Raw genomic sequence first — 21,233 nt, 5'->3', positions numbered from 1 at the left:
CACTGCCATCAGATCCACCGCTAGCTGGTCTGAAGCCTGTGATGGTCTTCATGCCACTCCAGACCTCCCTCATGTTGTTTTGCTGGAGTTTCATCTCCAGCTTCCTCCTGTAGCTGTCCTTAGCCTCTCTGATCTTGTTGTTAAGCTCCCTCTGAACGTCCCGAAGCTCCTCCCTGTTGCCACCTCTGAAGGCCCTCTTCTTCTGGTTCAGAGTGGCTTTGATGTCTTTGGTTACCCAGGGCTTGTTGTTTGGGTAACAACGCACAGACCGAGCTGGGACAATGCCGTCCACACAGAAATTTATGTAGTCTGTGATGCATTCAGTTAGCCCATCAATGTCCTCTCCATGCGGCTCACAGAGTGCATTCCAGTCAGTCACCTCAAAACAGCCCTGCAGTGCCTCATAGCAGTCCTCTGACCATGTCCTCACTGTCTTTGTGGTCACAGGCAGCCTCTTCACTAGAGGCACATAGCAGGGGGTGAGAAGCACCAGGTTGTGATCTGATCTCCCCAGGGGGGGAAGGGACGTGGAGGTGTATGCGTCCTTCACATTAGCATACAACAGGTCCAGGGTCCTTTCCTCTCTTGTTGTACAGGTCACATACTGGGTGAATTTCGGCAGTGTCTTTTTAATGCAGACATGGTTGAAGTCACCCGAGATTATAATCAGAGCAGTCGGGTGTGCGGTCTGTAGTCTGGCTATTGTGGAGTGGATGACGTCACATGCCGACGTTGGGTTAGCGGACGGGGGAATGTAAACAGCCACAACGATAGCATGTGAGAATTCACGGGGTAAATAGTACGGACGGAGGCCCACAGATAACAGTTCAATATCCGGACTGCAGATGCGGTCTTTGATGGTAACGTGACCAGGATTGCACCACCTGTTGTTCACGTAAACAGCAAGCCCCCCTCCTTTACGCTTGCCACTCGTAGTGCAGTCCCTGTCAGCCCGGACAGTGTGGAAGCCCTCGGTGGAAATATTGTGGTCAGGAACATCCGCGTGTAGCCATGACTCCGAGAAAATCATCAGGCTACACTCCCGGTATTCCTGACGACTCCGGGTTAGCGCTGTTAGCTCGTCCATCTTATTCCCCAGTGATCTCACGTTGCCCATGATGAGAGATGGGAGACACGGCTTGAATGTCTTCCTCTCCATAAGTCTCCGGTGTTTCGCTCCTTTTCTCCGCCGTAGCGATCCTTTCCCTCTGCCTCCACGGTGTGTTTTCCTCCATAGTTCAGCAGGGATGTCCGCCTTCACTGTAGCCGAGCCGGCCGGCTTCAGCTCTATCAGCTGATCCCTGGAGTAAACAATGCGGAGTTGCTGAGCAACCGTCGTGTGGCGGAGTAAAAGCAGCGATTCAACCAAAAACGCCACAACAAAAACTCTCCACACAAGCATGTTTAAAGAGAGAGGCTAATAAACAACTATGTTAAAAGAAGAAAAAAAAAAAAGTAAGATAAAGTAAAAAGGAGAAAAGTTGAAAACAAAGAAAAAGTAAGCAGGAGCGACTAGAACAGGCTGCATACACCGCGGCGCATGCGCACTACTATGAAGCAAAGGAAGCGACTGTAACTCCGGTTCAGAAGCTTTCCCATACAAATATCCCAGTAATACAGGTGCAAAGCACCCTAACCATGAAGAATATGTGGTTGATTTCACTTTTCGATAGCATTTGGCCGATTTACAGGTGAAATGTCGTTTCCAGCCTTAAGGAGCAGTTAAAGGCTTCAAAACCCTCATTTACAGCCTTTTCAGGCTCTGAAACGCTTGGAGCCTCCTTCGCATGGAAGCGACTGTAACTCCGGTTCAGAAGCTTTCCCATACAAATCTCCCAGTAATACAGGTCTAAGGCATTCTAACCATGAAGAATATGTGGTTGATTTCACTTTTCAATAGCATTTGGCCGATTTACAGGTGAAATGTCGTTTCCAGCCTTAAGGAGCAGTTAAAGGCTTCAAAACCCTCATTTACAGCCTTTTCAGGCTCTGAAACTCTTAAAGCCACCTTCGCATGGAAGCGACTGTAACTGCGGTTCAGAAGCTTTCCCATACAAATCTCCCAGTAATACAGGTGCAAAGCAGCCTAACCATGAAGAATATGTGGTTGATTTCACTTTTCGATAGCATTTGGCCGATTTACAGGTGAAATGTGGTTTCCAGCCTTAAGGAGCAGTTAAAGGCTTCAAAACCCTCATTTACAGCCTTTTCAGGCTCTGAAACGCTTAAAGCCACCTTTGCATGGAAGCGACTGTAACTCCGGTTCAGAAGCTTTCCCATACAAATCTCCCAGTAATACAGGTGCAAAGCAGCCTAACCATGAAGAATATGTGGTTGATTTCACTTTTCGATAGCATTTGGCCGATTTACAGGTGAAATGTCGTTTCCAGTCTTAAGGAGCAGTTAAAGGCTTCAAAACCCTCATTTACAGCCTTTTAGGGCTCTGAAACGCTTAAAGCCTCCTTCGCATGGAAGGGACTGTAACTCCGGTTCAGAAGCTTTCCCATACAAATCTCCCAATAATACAGGTGCAAGGCAGCCTAACCATGAAGAATATATGGTTGATTTCACTTTTCGATAGCATTTGGCCAATTTACAGGTGAAATGTCGTTTCCAGCCTTAAGGAGCAGTTAAAGGCTTCAAAACCCTCATTTACAGCCTTTTCAGGCTCTGAAACGCTTAAAGCCACCTTCGCATGGAAGCGACTGTAACTCCGGTTCAGAAGCTTTCCCATACAAATCTCCCAGTAATACAGGTGCAAAGCAGCCTAACCATGAAGAATATGTGGTTGATTTCACTTTTCGATAGCATTTGGCCGATTTACAGGTGAAATGTCGTTTCCAGCCTTAAGGAGCAGTTAAAGGCTTCAAAACCCTGATTTACAGCCTTTTCAGGCTCTGAAACGCTTAAAGCCTCCTTCGCATGGAAGCGACTGTAACTCCGGTTCAGAAGCTTTCCCATACAAATCTCCCAGTAATACAGGTGCAAGGCATTCAAACCATGAAGAATATGTGGTTGATTTCACTTTTCGATAGCATTTGGCCGATTTAAGGTGAAATGTCGTTTCCAGCCTTAAGGAGCAGTTAAAGGCTTCAAAACCCTCATTAACAGCCTTTTCAGGCTCTGAAACGCTTAAAGCCACCTTCGCATGGAAGCGACTGTAACTCCGGTTCAGAAGCTTTCCCATACAAATCTCCCAGTAATACAGGTGCAAAGCAGCCTAACCATGAAGAATATGTGGTTGATTTCACTTTTCGATAGCATTTGGCCGATTTACAGGTGAAATGTCATTTCCAGCCTTAAGGAGCAGTTAAAGGCTTCAAAACCCTGATTTACAGCCTTTTCAGGCTCTGAAACGCTTAAAGCCTCCTTCGCATGGAAGCGACTGTAGCTCCGGTTCAGAAGCTTTCTCATACAAATCTCCCAGTAATACAGGTGCAAGGCATTCTAACCATGAAGAATATGTGGTTGATTTCACTTTTCGATAGCATTTGGCCGATTTACAGGTGAAATGTTGTTTCTAGCCTTAAGGAGCAGTTAAAGGCTTCAAAACCCTCATTTACAGCCTTTTCAGGCTCTGAAACGCTTAAAGCCACCTTCGCATGGAAGCCACTGTAACTCCGGTTCAGAAGCTTTCCCATACAAATCTCCCAGTAATACAGGTGCAAAGCAGCCTAACCATGAAGAATATGTGGTTGATTTCAATTTTCGATAGCATTTGGCCGATTTACAGGTGAAATGTCGTTTCCAGCCTTAAGGAGCAGTTAAAGGCTTCAACACCCTCATTAACAGCCTTTTCAGGCTCTCAAACGCTTAAAGCCTCCTTCGCATGGAAGCGACTGTAACTCCGGTTCAGAAGCTTTCCCATACAAATCCCCCAGTAATACAGGTGCAAGGCAGCCAGCCATGAAGAATATGTGGTTGATTTCACTTTTCAATTCCATTTGGCTGATTTACAGGTGAAATTGTTTCCAGCCTTCAGGAGCAGTTAAAGGCTTCAAAACCCTCATTTACAGCCTTTTCAGGCTCTGAAACGCTTAAAGCCACCTTCGCATGGAAGCGACTGTAACTCCGGTTCAGAAGCTTTCCCATACAAATCTCCCAGTAATACAGGTGCAAGGCAGCCTAACCATGAAGAATATGTGGTTGATTTCACTTTTCGATAGCATTTGGCCGATTTACAGGTGAAATATGGTTTCCAGCCTTAAGGAGCAGTTAAAGGCTTCAAAACCCTCATTTACAGCCTTTTCAGGCTCTGAAACGCTTAAAGCCACCTTCGCATGGAAGCGACTGTAACTCCGGTTCAGAAGCTTTCCCATACAAATCTCCCAGTAATACAGGTGCAAGGCATTCTAACCATGAAGAATATGTGGTTGATTTCACTTTTCAATAGCATTTGGCCGATTTACAGGTGAAATATGGTTTCCAGCCTTAAGGAGCAGTTAAAGGCTTCAAAACCCTCATTTACAGCCTTTTCAGGCTCTGAAACGCTTAAAGCCACCTTCGCATGGAAGCGACTGTAACTCCGGTTCAGAAGCTTTCCCATACAAATCTCCCAGTAATACAGGTGCAAGGCATTCTAACCATGAAGAATATGTGGTTGATTTCACTTTTCAATAGCATTTGGCCGATTTACAGGTGAAATGTCGTTTCCAGCCTTAAGGAGCAGTTAAAGGCTTCAAAACCCTCATTTACAGCCTTTTCAGGCTCTGAAACGCTTAAAGCCACCTTCGCATGGAAGCGACTGTAACTCCGGTTCAGAAGCTTTCCCATACAAATCTCCCAGTAATACAGGTGCAAAGCAGCCTAACCATGAAGAATATGTGGTTGATTTCACTTTTCGATAGCATTTGGCCGATTTACAGGTGAAATGTCGTTTCCAGTCTTAAGGAGCAGTTAAAGGCTTCAAAACCCTCATTTACAGCCTTTTCAGGCTCTGAAACGCTTAAAGCCTCCTTCGCATGGAAGGGACTGTAACTCCGGTTCAGAAGCTTTCCCATACAAATCTCCCAGTAATACAGGTGCAAGGCATTCTAACCATGAAGAATATGTGGTTGATTTCACTTTTCAATAGCATTTGGCCGATTTACAGGTGAAATGTCGTTTCCAGCCTTAAGGAGCAGTTAAAGGCTTCAAAACCCTCATTTACAGCCTTTTCAGGCTCTGAAACTCTTAAAGCCACCTTCGCATGGAAGCGACTGTAACTGCGGTTCAGAAGCTTTCCCATACAAATCTCCCAGTAATACAGGTGCAAAGCAGCCTAACCATGAAGAATATGTGGTTGATTTCACTTTTCGATATCATTTGGCCGATTTACAGGTGAAATGTGGTTTCCAGCCTTAAGGAGCAGTTAAAGGCTTCAAAACCCTAATTTACAGCCTTTTCAGGCTCTGAAACGCTTAAAGCCACCTTCGCATGGAAGCGACTGTAACTCCGGTTCAGAAGCTTTCCCATACAAATCTCCCAGTAATACAGGTGCAAAGCAGCCTAACCATGAAGAATATGTGGTTGATTTCACTTTTCGATAGCATTTGGCCGATTTACAGGTGAAATGTCGTTTCCAGTCTTAAGGAGCAGTTAAAGGCTTCAAAACCCTCATTTACAGCCTTTTCAGGCTCTGAAACGCTTAAAGCCACCTTCGCATGGAAGCGACTGTAACTCCGATTCAGAAGCTTTCCCATACAAATCTCCCAGTAATACAGGTGCAAAGCAGCCTAACCATGAAGAATATGTGGTTGATTTCACTTTTCGATAGCATTTGGCCGATTTACAGGTGAAATGTCGTTTCCAGCCTTAAGGAGCAGTTAAAGGCTTCAAAACCCTGATTTACAGCCTTTTCAGGCTCTGAAACGCTTAAAGCCTCCTTCGCATGGAAGCGACTGTAACTCCGGTTCAGAAGCTTTCCCATACAAATCTCCCAGTAATACAGGTGCAAAGCAGCCTAACCATGAAGAATATGTGGTTGATTTCACTTTTCGATAGCATTTGGCCGATTTACAGGTGAAATGTCATTTCCAGCCTTAAGGAGCAGTCAAAGGCTTCAAAACCCTGATTTACAGCCTTTTCAGGCTCTGAAAAGCTTAAAGCCTCCTTCGCATGGAAGCGACTGTAACTCCGGTTCAGAAGCTTTCCCATACAAATCTCCCAGTAATACAGGTGCAAAGCAGCCTAACCATGAAGAATATGTGGTTGATTTCACTTTTCCATAGCATTGGGCCGATTTACAGGTGAAATGTCATTTCCAGCCTTAAGGAGCAGTTAAAGGCTTCAAAACCCTCATTTACAGCCTTTTCAGGCTCTGAAACGCTTAAAGCCTCCTTCGCATGGAAGCGACTGTAACTCCGGTTCAGAAGCTTTCCCATACAAATCTCCAAGTAATACAGGTGCAAGGCATTCTAACCATGAAGAATATGTGGTTGATTTCACTTTTCGATAGCATTTGGCAGATTTACAGGTGAAATGTTGTTTCCAGCCTTAAGGAGCAGTTAAAGGCTTCAAAACCCTCATTTACAGCCTTTTCAGGCTCTGAAACGCTTAAATCTACCTTCGCATGGAAGCGACTGTAACTCCGGTTCAGAAGCTTTCCCATACAAATCTCCCAGTAATACAGGTGCAAGGCAGCCTAACCATGAAGAATATGTGGTTGATTTCACTTTTCGATAGCATTTGGCCGATTTACAGGTGAAATGTCGTTTCCAGCCTTAAGGAGCAGTTAAAGGCTTCAAAACCCTCATTTACAGCCTTTTCAGGCTCTGAAACGCTTAAAGCCACCTTCGCATGGAAGCGACTGTAACTCCGGTTCAGAAGCTTTCCCATACAAATCTCCCAGTAATACAGGTGCAAAGCAGCCTAACCATGAAGAATATGTGGTTGATTTCAATTTTCGATAGCATTTGGCCGATTTACAGGTGAAATGTCGTTTCCAGCCTTAAGGAGCAGTTAAAGGCTTCAAAACCCTCATTAACAGCCTTTTCAGGCTCTCAAACGCTTAAAGCCTCCTTCGCATGGAAGCGACTGTAACTCCGGTTCAGAAGCTTTCCCATACAAATCTCCCAGTAATACAGGTGCAAGGCAGCCTAACCATGAAGAATATGTGGTTGATTTCACTTTTCGATTGCATTTGGCCGATTTACAGGTGAAATCGTTTCCAGCCTTAAGGAGCAGTTAAAGGCTTCAAAACCCTCATTTACAGCCTTTTCAGGCTCTAAAACGCTTAAAGCCACCTTCGCATGGAAGCGACTGTAACTCCACTTCAGAAGCTTTCCCATACAAATCTCCCAGTAATACAGGTGCAAGGCAGCCTAACCATGAAGAATATGTGGTTGATTTCACTTTTCGATAGCATTTGGCCGATTTACAGGTGAAATATGGTTTCCAGCCTTAAGGAGCAGTTAAAGGCTTCAAAACCCTCATTTACAGCCTTTTCAGGCTCTGAAACGCTTAAAGCCACCTTCGCATGGAAGCGACTGTAACTCCGGTTCAGAAGCTTTCCCATACAAATCTCCCAGTAATACAGGTGCAAGGCATTCTAACCATGAAGAATATGTGGTTGATTTCACTTTTCAATAGCATTTGGCCGATTTACAGGTGAAATATGGTTTCCAGCCTTAAGGAGCAGTTAAAGGCTTTCAAAACCCTCATTTACAGCCTTTTCAGGCTCTGAAACGCTTAAAGCCACCTTCGCATGGAAGCGACTGTAACTCCGGTTCAGAAGCTTTCCCATACAAATCTCCCAGTAATACAGGTGCAAAGCAGCCTAACTATGAAGAATATGTGGTTGATTTCACTTTTCGATAGCATTTGGCCGATTTACAGGTGAAATGTCGTTTCCAGTCTTAAGGAGCAGTTAAAGGCTTCAAAACCCTCATTTACAGCCTTTTCAGGCTCTGAAACGCTTAAAGCCTCCTTCGCATGGAAGGGACTGTAACTCCGGTTCAGAAGCTTTCCCATACAAATCTCCCAGTAATACAGGTGCAAAGCAGCCTAACCATGAAGAATATGTGGTTGATTTCACTTTTCCATAGCATTGGGCCGATTTACAGGTGAAATGTCATTTCCAGCCTTAAGGAGCAGTTAAAGGCTTCAAAACCCTCATTTACAGCCTTTTCAGGCTCTGAAACGCTTAAAGCCTCCTTCGCATGGAAGCGACTGTAACTCCGGTTCAGAAGCTTTCCCATACAAATCTCCCAGTAATACAGGTGCAAGGCATTCTAACCATGAAGAATATGTGGTTGATTTCACTTTTCGATAGCATTTGGCAGATTTACAGGTGAAATGTTGTTTCCAGCCTTAAGGAGCAGTTAAAGGCTTCAAAACCCTCATTTACAGCCTTTTCAGGCTCTGAAACGCTTAAATCTACCTTCGCATGAGGGCGACTGTAACTCCGGTTCAGAAGCTTTCCCATACAAATCTCCCAGTAATACAGGTGCAAGGCAGCCTAACCATGAAGAATATGTGGTTGATTTCACTTTTCGATAGCATTTGGCCGATTTACAGGTGAAATGTCGTTTCCAGCCTTAAGGAGCAGTTAAAGGCTTCAAAACCCTCATTTACAGCCTTTTCAGGCTCTGAAACGCTTAAAGCCACCTTCGCATGGAAGCGACTGTAACTCCGGTTCAGAAGCTTTCCCATACAAATCTCCCAGTAATACAGGTGCAAAGCAGCCTAACCATGAAGAATATGTGGTTGATTTCAATTTTCGATAGCATTTGGCCGATTTACAGGTGAAATGTCGTTTCCAGCCTTAAGGAGCAGTTAAAGGCTTCAAAACCCTCATTAACAGCCTTTTCAGGCTCTCAAACGCTTAAAGCCTCCTTCGCATGGAAGCGACTGTAACTCCGGTTCAGAAGCTTTCCCATACAAATCTCCCAGTAATACAGGTGCAAGGCAGCCTAACCATGAAGAATATGTGGTTGATTTCACTTTTCGATTGCATTTGGCCGATTTACAGGTGAAATTGTTTCCAGCCTTAAGGAGCAGTTAAAGGCTTCAAAACCCTCATTTACAGCCTTTTCAGGCTCTAAAACGCTTAAAGCCACCTTCGCATGGAAGCGACTGTAACTCCACTTCAGAAGCTTTCCCATACAAATCCCCCAGTAATACAGGTGCAAGGCAGCCTAACCATGAAGAATATGTGGTTGATTTCACTTTTCGATAGCATTTGGCCGATTTACAGGTGAAATATGGTTTCCAGCCTTAAGGAGCAGTTAAAGGCTTCAAAACCCTCATTTACAGCCTTTTCAGGCTCTGAAACGCTTAAAGCCACCTTCGCATGGAAGCGACTGTAACTCCGGTTCAGAAGCTTTCCCATACAAATCTCCCAGTAATACAGGTGCAAGGCATTCTAACCATGAAGAATATGTGGTTGATTTCACTTTTCAATAGCATTTGGCCGATTTACAGGTGAAATATGGTTTCCAGCCTTAAGGAGCAGTTAAAGGCTTCAAAACCCTCATTTACAGCCTTTTCAGGCTCTGAAACGCTTAAAGCCACCTTCGCATGGAAGCGACTGTAACTCCGGTTCAGAAGCTTTCCCATACAAATCTCCCAGTAATACAGGTGCAAAGCAGCCTAACCATGAAGAATATGTGGTTGATTTCACTTTTCAATAGCATTGGGCCGATTTACAGGTGAAATGTCATTTCCAGCCTTAAGGAGCAGTTAAAGGCTTCAAAACCCTCATTTACAGCCTTTTCAGGCTCTGAAACGCTTAAAGCCTCCTTCGCATGGAAGCGACTGTAACTCCGGTTCAGAAGCTTTCCCATACAAATCTCCCAGTAATACAGGTGCAAGGCATTCTAACCATGAAGAATATGTGGTTGATTTCACTTTTCGATAGCATTTGGCAGATTTACAGGTGAAATGTTGTTTCCAGCCTTAAGGAGCAGTTAAAGGCTTCAAAACCCTCATTTACAGCCTTTTCAGGCTCTGAAACGCTTAAATCTACCTTCGCATGAGGGCGACTGTAACTCCGGTTCAGAAGCTTTCCCATACAAATCTCCCAGTAATACAGGTGCAAGGCAGCCTAACCATGAAGAATATGTGGTTGATTTCACTTTTCGATAGCATTTGGCCGATTTACAGGTGAAATGTCGTTTCCAGCCTTAAGGAGCAGTTAAAGGCTTCAAAACCCTCATTTACAGCCTTTTCAGGCTCTGAAACGCTTAAAGCCACCTTCGCATGGAAGCGACTGTAACTCCGGTTCAGAAGCTTTCCCATACAAATCTCCCAGTAATACAGGTGCAAAGCAGCCTAACCATGAAGAATATGTGGTTGATTTCAATTTTCGATAGCATTTGGCCGATTTACAGGTGAAATGTCGTTTCCAGCCTTAAGGAGCAGTTAAAGGCTTCAAAACCCTCATTAACAGCCTTTTCAGGCTCTCAAACGCTTAAAGCCTCCTTCGCATGGAAGCGACTGTAACTCCGGTTCAGAAGCTTTCCCATACAAATCTCCCAGTAATACAGGTGCAAGGCAGCCTAACCATGAAGAATATGTGGTTGATTTCACTTTTCGATTGCATTTGGCCGATTTACAGGTGAAATTGTTTCCAGCCTTAAGGAGCAGTTAAAGGCTTCAAAACCCTCATTTACAGCCTTTTCAGGCTCTAAAACGCTTAAAGCCACCTTCGCATGGAAGCGACTGTAACTCCACTTCAGAAGCTTTCCCATACAAATCTCCCAGTAATACAGGTGCAAGGCAGCCTAACCATGAAGAATATGTGGTTGATTTCACTTTTCGATAGCATTTGGCCGATTTACAGGTGAAATATGGTTTCCAGCCTTAAGGAGCAGTTAAAGGCTTCAAAACCCTCATTTACAGCCTTTTCAGGCTCTGAAACGCTTAAAGCCACCTTCGCATGGAAGCGACTGTAACTCCGGTTCAGAAGCTTTCCCATACAAATCTCCCAGTAATACAGGTGCAAGGCATTCTAACCATGAAGAATATGTGGTTGATTTCACTTTTCAATAGCATTTGGCCGATTTACAGGTGAAATATGGTTTCCAGCCTTAAGGAGCAGTTAAAGGCTTCAAAACCCTCATTTACAGCCTTTTCAGGCTCTGAAACGCTTAAAGCCACCTTCGCATGGAAGCGACTGTAACTCCGGTTCAGAAGCTTTCCCATACAAATCTCCCAGTAATACAGGTGCAAAGCAGCCTAACCATGAAGAATATGTGGTTGATTTCACTTTTCCATAGCATTGGGCCGATTTACAGGTGAAATGTCATTTCCAGCCTTAAGGAGCAGTTAAAGGCTTCAAAACCCTCATTTACAGCCTTTTCAGGCTCTGAAACGCTTAAAGCCTCCTTCGCATGGAAGCGACTGTAACTCCGGTTCAGAAGCTTTCCCATACAAATCTCCCAGTAATACAGGTGCAAGGCATTCTAACCATGAAGAATATGTGGTTGATTTCACTTTTCGATAGCATTTGGCAGATTTACAGGTGAAATGTTGTTTCCAGCCTTAAGGAGCAGTTAAAGGCTTCAAAACCCTCATTTACAGCCTTTTCAGGCTCTGAAACGCTTAAATCTACCTTCGCATGGAAGCGACTGTAACTCCGGTTCAGAAGCTTTCCCATACAAATCTCCCAGTAATACAGGTGCAAGGCAGCCTAACCATGAAGAATATGTGGTTGATTTCACTTTTCGATAGCATTTGGCCGATTTACAGGTGAAATGTCGTTTCCAGCCTTAAGGAGCAGTTAAAGGCTTCAAAACCCTCATTTACAGCCTTTTCAGGCTCTGAAACGCTTAAAGCCACCTTCGCATGGAAGCGACTGTAACTCCGGTTCAGAAGCTTTCCCATACAAATCTCCCAGTAATACAGGTGCAAAGCAGCCTAACCATGAAGAATATGTGGTTGATTTCAATTTTCGATAGCATTTGGCCGATTTACAGGTGAAATGTCGTTTCCAGCCTTAAGGAGCAGTTAAAGGCTTCAAAACCCTCATTAACAGCCTTTTCAGGCTCTCAAACGCTTAAAGCCTCCTTCGCATGGAAGCGACTGTAACTCCGGTTCAGAAGCTTTCCCATACAAATCTCCCAGTAATACAGGTGCAAGGCAGCCTAACCATGAAGAATATGTGGTTGATTTCACTTTTCGATTGCATTTGGCCGATTTACAGGTGAAATCGTTTCCAGCCTTAAGGAGCAGTTAAAGGCTTCAAAACCCTCATTTACAGCCTTTTCAGGCTCTAAAACGCTTAAAGCCACCTTCGCATGGAAGCGACTGTAACTCCACTTCAGAAGCTTTCCCATACAAATCTCCCAGTAATACAGGTGCAAGGCAGCCTAACCATGAAGAATATGTGGTTGATTTCACTTTTCGATAGCATTTGGCCGATTTACAGGTGAAATATGGTTTCCAGCCTTAAGGAGCAGTTAAAGGCTTCAAAACCCTCATTTACAGCCTTTTCAGGCTCTGAAACGCTTAAAGCCACCTTCGCATGGAAGCGACTGTAACTCCGGTTCAGAAGCTTTCCCATACAAATCTCCCAGTAATACAGGTGCAAGGCATTCTAACCATGAAGAATATGTGGTTGATTTCACTTTTCAATAGCATTTGGCCGATTTACAGGTGAAATATGGTTTCCAGCCTTAAGGAGCAGTTAAAGGCTTCAAAACCCTCATTTACAGCCTTTTCAGGCTCTGAAACGCTTAAAGCCACCTTCGCATGGAAGCGACTGTAACTCCGGTTCAGAAGCTTTCCCATACAAATCTCCCAGTAATACAGGTGCAAAGCAGCCTAACCATGAAGAATATGTGGTTGATTTCACTTTTCGATAGCATTTGGCCGATTTACAGGTGAAATGTCGTTTCCAGTCTTAAGGAGCAGTTAAAGGCTTCAAAACCCTCATTTACAGCCTTTTCAGGCTCTGAAACGCTTAAAGCCTCCTTCGCATGGAAGGGACTGTAACTCCGGTTCAGAAGCTTTCCCATACAAATCTCCCAGTAATACAGGTGCAAAGCAGCCTAACCATGAAGAATATGTGGTTGATTTCACTTTTCCATAGCATTGGGCCGATTTACAGGTGAAATGTCATTTCCAGCCTTAAGGAGCAGTTAAAGGCTTCAAAACCCTCATTTACAGCCTTTTCAGGCTCTGAAACGCTTAAAGCCTCCTTCGCATGGAAGCGACTGTAACTCCGGTTCAGAAGCTTTCCCATACAAATCTCCCAGTAATACAGGTGCAAGGCATTCTAACCATGAAGAATATGTGGTTGATTTCACTTTTCGATAGCATTTGGCAGATTTACAGGTGAAATGTTGTTTCCAGCCTTAAGGAGCAGTTAAAGGCTTCAAAACCCTCATTTACAGCCTTTTCAGGCTCTGAAACGCTTAAATCTACCTTCGCATGAGGGCGACTGTAACTCCGGTTCAGAAGCTTTCCCATACAAATCTCCCAGTAATACAGGTGCAAGGCAGCCTAACCATGAAGAATATGTGGTTGATTTCACTTTTCGATAGCATTTGGCCGATTTACAGGTGAAATGTCGTTTCCAGCCTTAAGGAGCAGTTAAAGGCTTCAAAACCCTCATTTACAGCCTTTTCAGGCTCTGAAACGCTTAAAGCCACCTTCGCATGGAAGCGACTGTAACTCCGGTTCAGAAGCTTTCCCATACAAATCTCCCAGTAATACAGGTGCAAAGCAGCCTAACCATGAAGAATATGTGGTTGATTTCAATTTTCGATAGCATTTGGCCGATTTACAGGTGAAATGTCGTTTCCAGCCTTAAGGAGCAGTTAAAGGCTTCAAAACCCTCATTAACAGCCTTTTCAGGCTCTCAAACGCTTAAAGCCTCCTTCGCATGGAAGCGACTGTAACTCCGGTTCAGAAGCTTTCCCATACAAATCTCCCAGTAATACAGGTGCAAGGCAGCCTAACCATGAAGAATATGTGGTTGATTTCACTTTTCCATAGCATTGGGCCGATTTACAGGTGAAATGTCGTTTCCAGCCTTCAGGAGCAGTTAAAGGCTTCAAAACCCTCATTTACAGCCTTTTCAGGCTCTGAAACGCTTAAAGCCACCTTCGCATGGAAGCGACTGTAACTCCGGTTCAGAAGCTTTCCCATACAAATCTCCCAGTAATACAGGTGCAAAGCAGCCTAACCATGAAGAATATGTGGTTGATTTCACTTTTCGATAGCATTTGGCCGATTTACAGGTGAAATGTCGTTTCCAGTCTTAAGGAGCAGTTAAAGGCTTCAAAACCCTCATTTACAGCCTTTTCAGGCTCTGAAACGCTTAAAGCCTCCTTCGCATGGAAGGGACTGTAACTCCGGTTCAGAAGCTTTCCCATACAAATCTCCCAGTAATACAGGTGCAAAGCAGCCTAACCATGAAGAATATGTGGTTGATTTCACTTTTCCATAGCATTGGGCCGATTTACAGGTGAAATGTCATTTCCAGCCTTAAGGAGCAGTTAAAGGCTTCAAAACCCTCATTTACAGCCTTTTCAGGCTCTGAAACGCTTAAAGCCTCCTTCGCATGGAAGCGACTGTAACTCCGGTTCAGAAGCTTTCCCATACAAATCTCCCAGTAATACAGGTGCAAGGCATTCTAACCATGAAGAATATGTGGTTGATTTCACTTTTCGATAGCATTTGGCAGATTTACAGGTGAAATGTTGTTTCCAGCCTTAAGGAGCAGTTAAAGGCTTCAAAACCCTCATTTACAGCCTTTTCAGGCTCTGAAACGCTTAAATCTACCTTCGCATGAGGGCGACTGTAACTCCGGTTCAGAAGCTTTCCCATACAAATCTCCCAGTAATACAGGTGCAAGGCAGCCTAACCATGAAGAATATGTGGTTGATTTCACTTTTCGATAGCATTTGGCCGATTTACAGGTGAAATGTCGTTTCCAGCCTTAAGGAGCAGTTAAAGGCTTCAAAACCCTCATTTACAGCCTTTTCAGGCTCTGAAACGCTTAAAGCCACCTTCGCATGGAAGCGACTGTAACTCCGGTTCAGAAGCTTTCCCATACAAATCTCCCAGTAATACAGGTGCAAAGCAGCCTAACCATGAAGAATATGTGGTTGATTTCAATTTTCGATAGCATTTGGCCGATTTACAGGTGAAATGTCGTTTCCAGCCTTAAGGAGCAGTTAAAGGCTTCAAAACCCTCATTAACAGCCTTTTCAGGCTCTCAAACGCTTAAAGCCTCCTTCGCATGGAAGCGACTGTAACTCCGGTTCAGAAGCTTTCCCATACAAATCTCCCAGTAATACAGGTGCAAGGCAGCCTAACCATGAAGAATATGTGGTTGATTTCACTTTTCGATTGCATTTGGCCGATTTACAGGTGAAATCGTTTCCAGCCTTAAGGAGCAGTTAAAGGCTTCAAAACCCTCATTTACAGCCTTTTCAGGCTCTAAAACGCTTAAAGCCACCTTCGCATGGAAGCGACTGTAACTCCACTTCAGAAGCGTTCCCATACAAATCTCCCAGTAATACAGGTGCAAGGCAGCCTAACCATGAAGAATATGTGGTTGATTTCACTTTTCGATTGCATTTGGCCGATTTACAGGTGAAATATGGTTTCCAGCCTTAAGGAGCAGTTAAAGGCTTCAAAACCCTCATTTACAGCCTTTTCAGGCTCTGAAACGCTTAAAGCCACCTTCGCATGGAAGCGACTGTAACTCCGGTTCTGAAGCTTTACCATACAAATCTCCCAGTAATACAGGTGCAAGGCATTCTAACCATGAAGAATATGTGGTTGATTTCACTTTTCAATAGCATTTGGCCGATTTACAGGTGAAATATGGTTTCCAGCCTTAAGGAGCAGTTAAAGGCTTCAAAACCCTCATTTACAGCCTTTTCAGGCTCTGAAACGCTTAAAGCCACCTTCGCATGGAAGCGACTGTAACTCCGGTTCAGAAGCTTTCCCATACAAATCTCCCAGTAATACAGGTGCAAAGCAGCCTAACCATGAAGAATATGTGGTTGATTTCACTTTTCGATAGCATTTGGCCGATTTACAGGTGAAATGTCGTTTCCAGTCTTAAGGAGCAGTTAAAGGCTTCAAAACCCTCATTTACAGCCTTTTCAGGCTCTGAAACGCTTAAAGCCTCCTTCGCATGGAAGGGACTGTAACTCCGGTTCAGAAGCTTTCCCATACAAATCTCCCAGTAATACAGGTGCAAAGCAGCCTAACCATGAAGAATATGTGGTTGATTTCACTTTTCCATAGCATTGGGCCGATTTACAGGTGAAATGTCATTTCCAGCCTTAAGGAGCAGTTAAAGGCTTCAAAACCCTCATTTACAGCCTTTTCAGGCTCTGAAACGCTTAAAGCCTCCTTCGCATGGAAGCGACTGTAACTCCGGTTCAGAAGCTTTCCCATACAAATCTCCCAGTAATACAGGTGCAAGGCATTCTAACCATGAAGAATATGTGGTTGATTTCACTTTTCGATAGCATTTGGCAGATTTACAGGTGAAATGTTGTTTCCAGCCTTAAGGAGCAGTTAAAGGCTTCAAAACCCTCATTTACAGCCTTTTCAGGCTCTGAAACGCTTAAATCTACCTTCGCATGAGGGCGACTGTAACTCCGGTTCAGAAGCTTTCCCATACAAATCTCCCAGTAATACAGGTGCAAGGCAGCCTAACCATGAAGAATATGTGGTTGATTTCACTTTTCGATAGCATTTGGCCGATTTACAGGTGAAATGTCGTTTCCAGCCTTAAGGAGCAGTTAAAGGCTTCAAAACCCTCATTTACAGCCTTTTCAGGCTCTGAAACGCTTAAAGCCACCTTCGCATGGAAGCGACTGTAACTCCGGTTCAGAAGCTTTCCCATACAAATCTCCCAGTAATACAGGTGCAAAGCAGCCTAACCATGAAGAATATGTGGTTGATTTCAATTTTCGATAGCATTTGGCCGATTTACAGGTGAAATGTCGTTTCCAGCCTTAAGGAGCAGTTAAAGGCTTCAAAACCCTCATTAACAGCCTTTTCAGGCTCTCAAACGCTTAAAGCCTCCTTCGCATGGAAGCGACTGTAACTCCGGTTCAGAAGCTTTCCCATACAAATCTCCCAGTAATACAGGTGCAAGGCAGCCTAACCATGAAGAATATGTGGTTGATTTCACTTTTCGATTGCATTTGGCCGATTTACAGGTGAAATCGTTTCCAGCCTTAAGGAGCAGTTAAAGGCTTCAAAACCCTCATTTACAGCCTTTTCAGGCTCTAAAACGCTTAAAGCCACCTTCGCATGGAAGCGACTGTAACTCCGGTTCAGAAGCTTTCCCATACAAATCTCCCAGTAATACAGGTGCAAGGCATTCTAACCATGAAGAATATGTGGTTGATTTCACTTTTCGATAGCATTTGGCCGATTTACAGGTGAAATGTCGTTTCCAGTCTTAAGGAGCAGTTAAAGGCTTCAAAACCCTCATTTACAGCCTTTTCAGGCTCTGAAACGCTTAAAGCCTCCTTCGCATGGAAGGGACTGTAACTCCGGTTCAGAAGCTTTCCCATACAAATCTCCCAATAATACAGGTGCAAGGCAGCCTAACCATGAAGAATATATGGTTGATTTCACTTTTCGATAGCATTTGGCCGATTTACAGGTGAAATGTCGTTTCCAGCCTTAAGGAGCAGTTAAAGGCTTCAAAACCCTCATTTACAGCCTTTTCAGGCTCTAAAACGCTTAAAGCCACCTTCGCATGGAAGCGACTGTAACTCCGGTTCAGAAGCTTTCCCACACAAATCTCCCAGTAATACAGGTGCAAAGAAGCCTAACCATGAAGAATATGTGGTTGATTTCACTTTTCGATAGCATTTGGCCGATTTACAGGTGAAATATGGTTTCCAGCCTTAAGGAGCAGTTAAAGGCTTCAAAACCCTCATTTACAGCCTTTTCAGGCTCTGAAACGCTTAAATCTACCTTCGCATGAGGGCGACTGTAACTCCGGTTCAGAAGCTTTCCCATACAAATCTCCCAGTAATACAGGTGCAAGGCAGCCTAACCATGAAGAATATGTGGTTGATTTCACTTTTCGATAGCATTTGGCCGATTTACAGGTGAAATGTCGTTTCCAGCCTTAAGGAGCAGTTAAAGGCTTCAAAACCCTCATTTACAGCCTTTTCAGGCTCTGAAACGCTTAAAGCCACCTTCGCATGGAAGCGACTGTAACTCCGGTTCAGAAGCTTTCCCATACAAATCTCCCAGTAATACAGGTGCAAAGCAGCCTAACCATGAAGAATATGTGGTTGATTTCAATTTTCGATAGCATTTGGCCGATTTACAGGTGAAATGTCGTTTCCAGCCTTAAGGAGCAGTTAAAGGCTTCAAAACCCTCATTAACAGCCTTTTCAGGCTCTCAAACGCTTAAAGCCTCCTTCGCATGGAAGCGACTGTAACTCCGGTTCAGAAGCTTTCCCATACAAATCTCCCAGTAATACAGGTGCAAGGCAGCCTAACCATGAAGAATATGTGGTTGATTTCACTTTTCGATTGCATTTGGCCGATTTACAGGTGAAATCGTTTCCAGCCTTAAGGAGCAGTTAAAGGCTTCAAAACCCTCATTTACAGCCTTTTCAGGCTCTAAAACGCTTAAAGCCACCTTCGCATGGAAGCGACTGTAACTCCACTTCAGAAGCTTTCCCATACAAATCTCCCAGTAATACAGGTGCAAGGCAGCCTAACCATGAAGAATATGTGGTTGATTTCACTTTTCGATAGCATTTGGCCGATTTACAGGTGAAATATGGTTTCCAGCCTTAAGGAGCAGTTAAAGGCTTCAAAACCCTCATTTACAGCCTTTTCAGGCTCTCAAACGCTTAAAGCCACCTTCGCATGGAAGCGACTGTAACTCCGGTTCAGAAGCTTTCCCATACAAATCTCCCAGTAATACAGGTGCAAGGCATTCTAACCATGAAGAATATGTGGTTGATTTCACTTTTCAATAGCATTTGGCCGATTTACAGGTGAAATATGGTTTCCAGCCTTAAGGAGCAGTTAAAGGCTTCAAAACCCTCATTTACAGCCTTTTCAGGCTCTGAAACGCTTAAAGCCACCTTCACATGGAAGCGACTGTAACTCCGGTTCAGAAGCTTTCCCATACAAATCTCCCAGTAATACAGGTGCAAAGCAGCCTAACCATGAAGAATATGTGGTTGATTTCACTTTTCGATAGCATTTGGCCGATTTACAGGTGAAATGTCGTTTCCAGTCTTAAGGAGCAGTTAAAGGCTTCAAAACCCTCATTTACAGCCTTTTCAGGCTCTGAAACGCTTAAAGCCTCCTTCGCATGGAAGGGACTGTAACTCCGGTTCAGAAGCTTTCCCATACAAATCTCCCAATAATACAGGTGCAAGGCAGCCTAACCATGAAGAATATATGGTTGATTTCACTTTTCGATAGCATTTGGCCGATTTACAGGTGAAATGTCGTTTCCAGCCTTAAGGAGCAGTTAAAGGCTTCAAAACCCTCATTTACAGCCTTTTCAGGCTCTAAAACGCTTAAAGCCACCTTCGCATGGAAGCGACTGTAACTCCGGTTCAGAAGCTTTCCCACACAAATCTCCCAGTAATACAGGTGCAAAGAAGCCTAACCATGAAGAATATGTGGTTGATTTCACTTTTCGATAGCATTTGGCCGATTTACAGGTGAAATATGGTTTCCAGCCTTAAGGAGCAGTTAAAGGCTTCAAAACCCTCATTTACAGCCTTTTCAGGCTCTGAAACGCTTAAAGCCACCTTCGCATGGAAGCGACTGTAACTCCGGTTCAGAAGCTTTCCCATACAAATCTCCCAGTAATACAGGTGCAAAGCAGCCTAACCATGAAGAATATGTGGTTGATTTCACTTTTCGATAGCATTTGGCCGATTTACAGGTGAAATGCGTTTCCAGCCTTAAGGAGCAGTTAAAGGCTTCAAAACCCTCATTTACAGCCTTTTCAGGCTCTGAAACGCTTAAATCTACCTTCGCATGGAAGCGACTGTAACTCCGGTTCAGAAGCTTTCCCATACAAATCTCCCAGTAATACAGGTGCAAGGCAGCCTAACCATGAAGAATATGTGGTTGATTTCACTTTTCGATTGCATTTGGCCGATTTACAGTTGAAATGTCGTTTCCAGCCTTAAGGAGCTGTTAAAGGCTTCAAAACCCTCATTTACAGCCTTTTCAGGCTCTGAAACGCTTAAAGCCTCCTTCGCATGGAAGCGACTGTAACTCCCGTTCAGAAGCTTTCCCATACAAATCTCCCAGTAATACAGGTGCAAGGCAGCCTAACCATGAAGAATATGTGGTTGATTTCACTTTTCGATAGCATTTGGCCGATTTACAGGTGAAATGTCGTTTCCAGCATTAAGGAGCAGTTAAAGGCTTCAAAACCCTCATTTACAGCCTTTTCAGGCTCTGAAATGCTTAAAGCCACCTTCGCATGGAAGCGACTGTAACTCCGGTTCAGAAGCTTTCCCATACAAATCTCCCAGTAATACAGGTGCAAAGCAGCCTAACCATGAAGAATATGTGGTTGATTTCACTTTTCGATAGCATTTGGCTGATTTACAGGTGAAATGTCATTTCCAGCCTTAAGGAGCAGTTAAAGGCTTCAAAACCCTCATTTACAGCCTTTTCAGGCTCTGAAACGCTTAGAGCCACCTTCGCATGGAAGCAACTGTAACTCCGCTTCAGAAGCTTTCCCATACAAATCTCCCAGTAATACAGGTGCAAGGCAGCCTAACCATGAAGGATATGTGGTTGATTTCACTTTTCGATAGCATTTGGCCGATTTACAGGTGAAATGTCGTTTCCAGCCTTAAGGAGCAGTTAAAGGCTTCAAAACCCTCATTTACAGCCTTTTCAGGCTCTGAAACGCTTAAAGCCACCTTTGCATGGAAGCGACTGTAACTCCGGTTCAGAAGCTTTCCCATACAAATCTCCCAGTAATACAGGTGCAAAGCAGCCTAACCATGAAGAATATGTGGTTGATTTCAATTTTCGATAGCATTTGGCCGATTTACAGGTGAAATGTCGTTTCCAGCCTTAAGGAGCAGTTAAAGGCTTCAAAACCCTCATTAACAGCCTTTTCAGGCTCTCAAACGCTTAAAGCCTCCTTCGCATGGAAGCGACTGTAACTCCGGTTCAGAAGCTTTCCCATACAAATCTCCCAGTAATACAGGTGCAAGGCAGCCTAACCATGAAGAATATGTGGTTGATTTCACTTTTCGATTGCATTTGGCCGATTTACAGGTGAAATCGTTTCCAGCCTTAAGGAGCAGTTAAAGGCT

Source organism: Echiichthys vipera (assembly GCF_963691815.1).
Source record: "Echiichthys vipera genome assembly, chromosome: 14".
NCBI classification, from domain to species: Eukaryota; Metazoa; Chordata; class Actinopteri; order Perciformes; family Trachinidae; genus Echiichthys; species Echiichthys vipera.
This window is presented reverse-complemented; position numbering follows the sequence as displayed.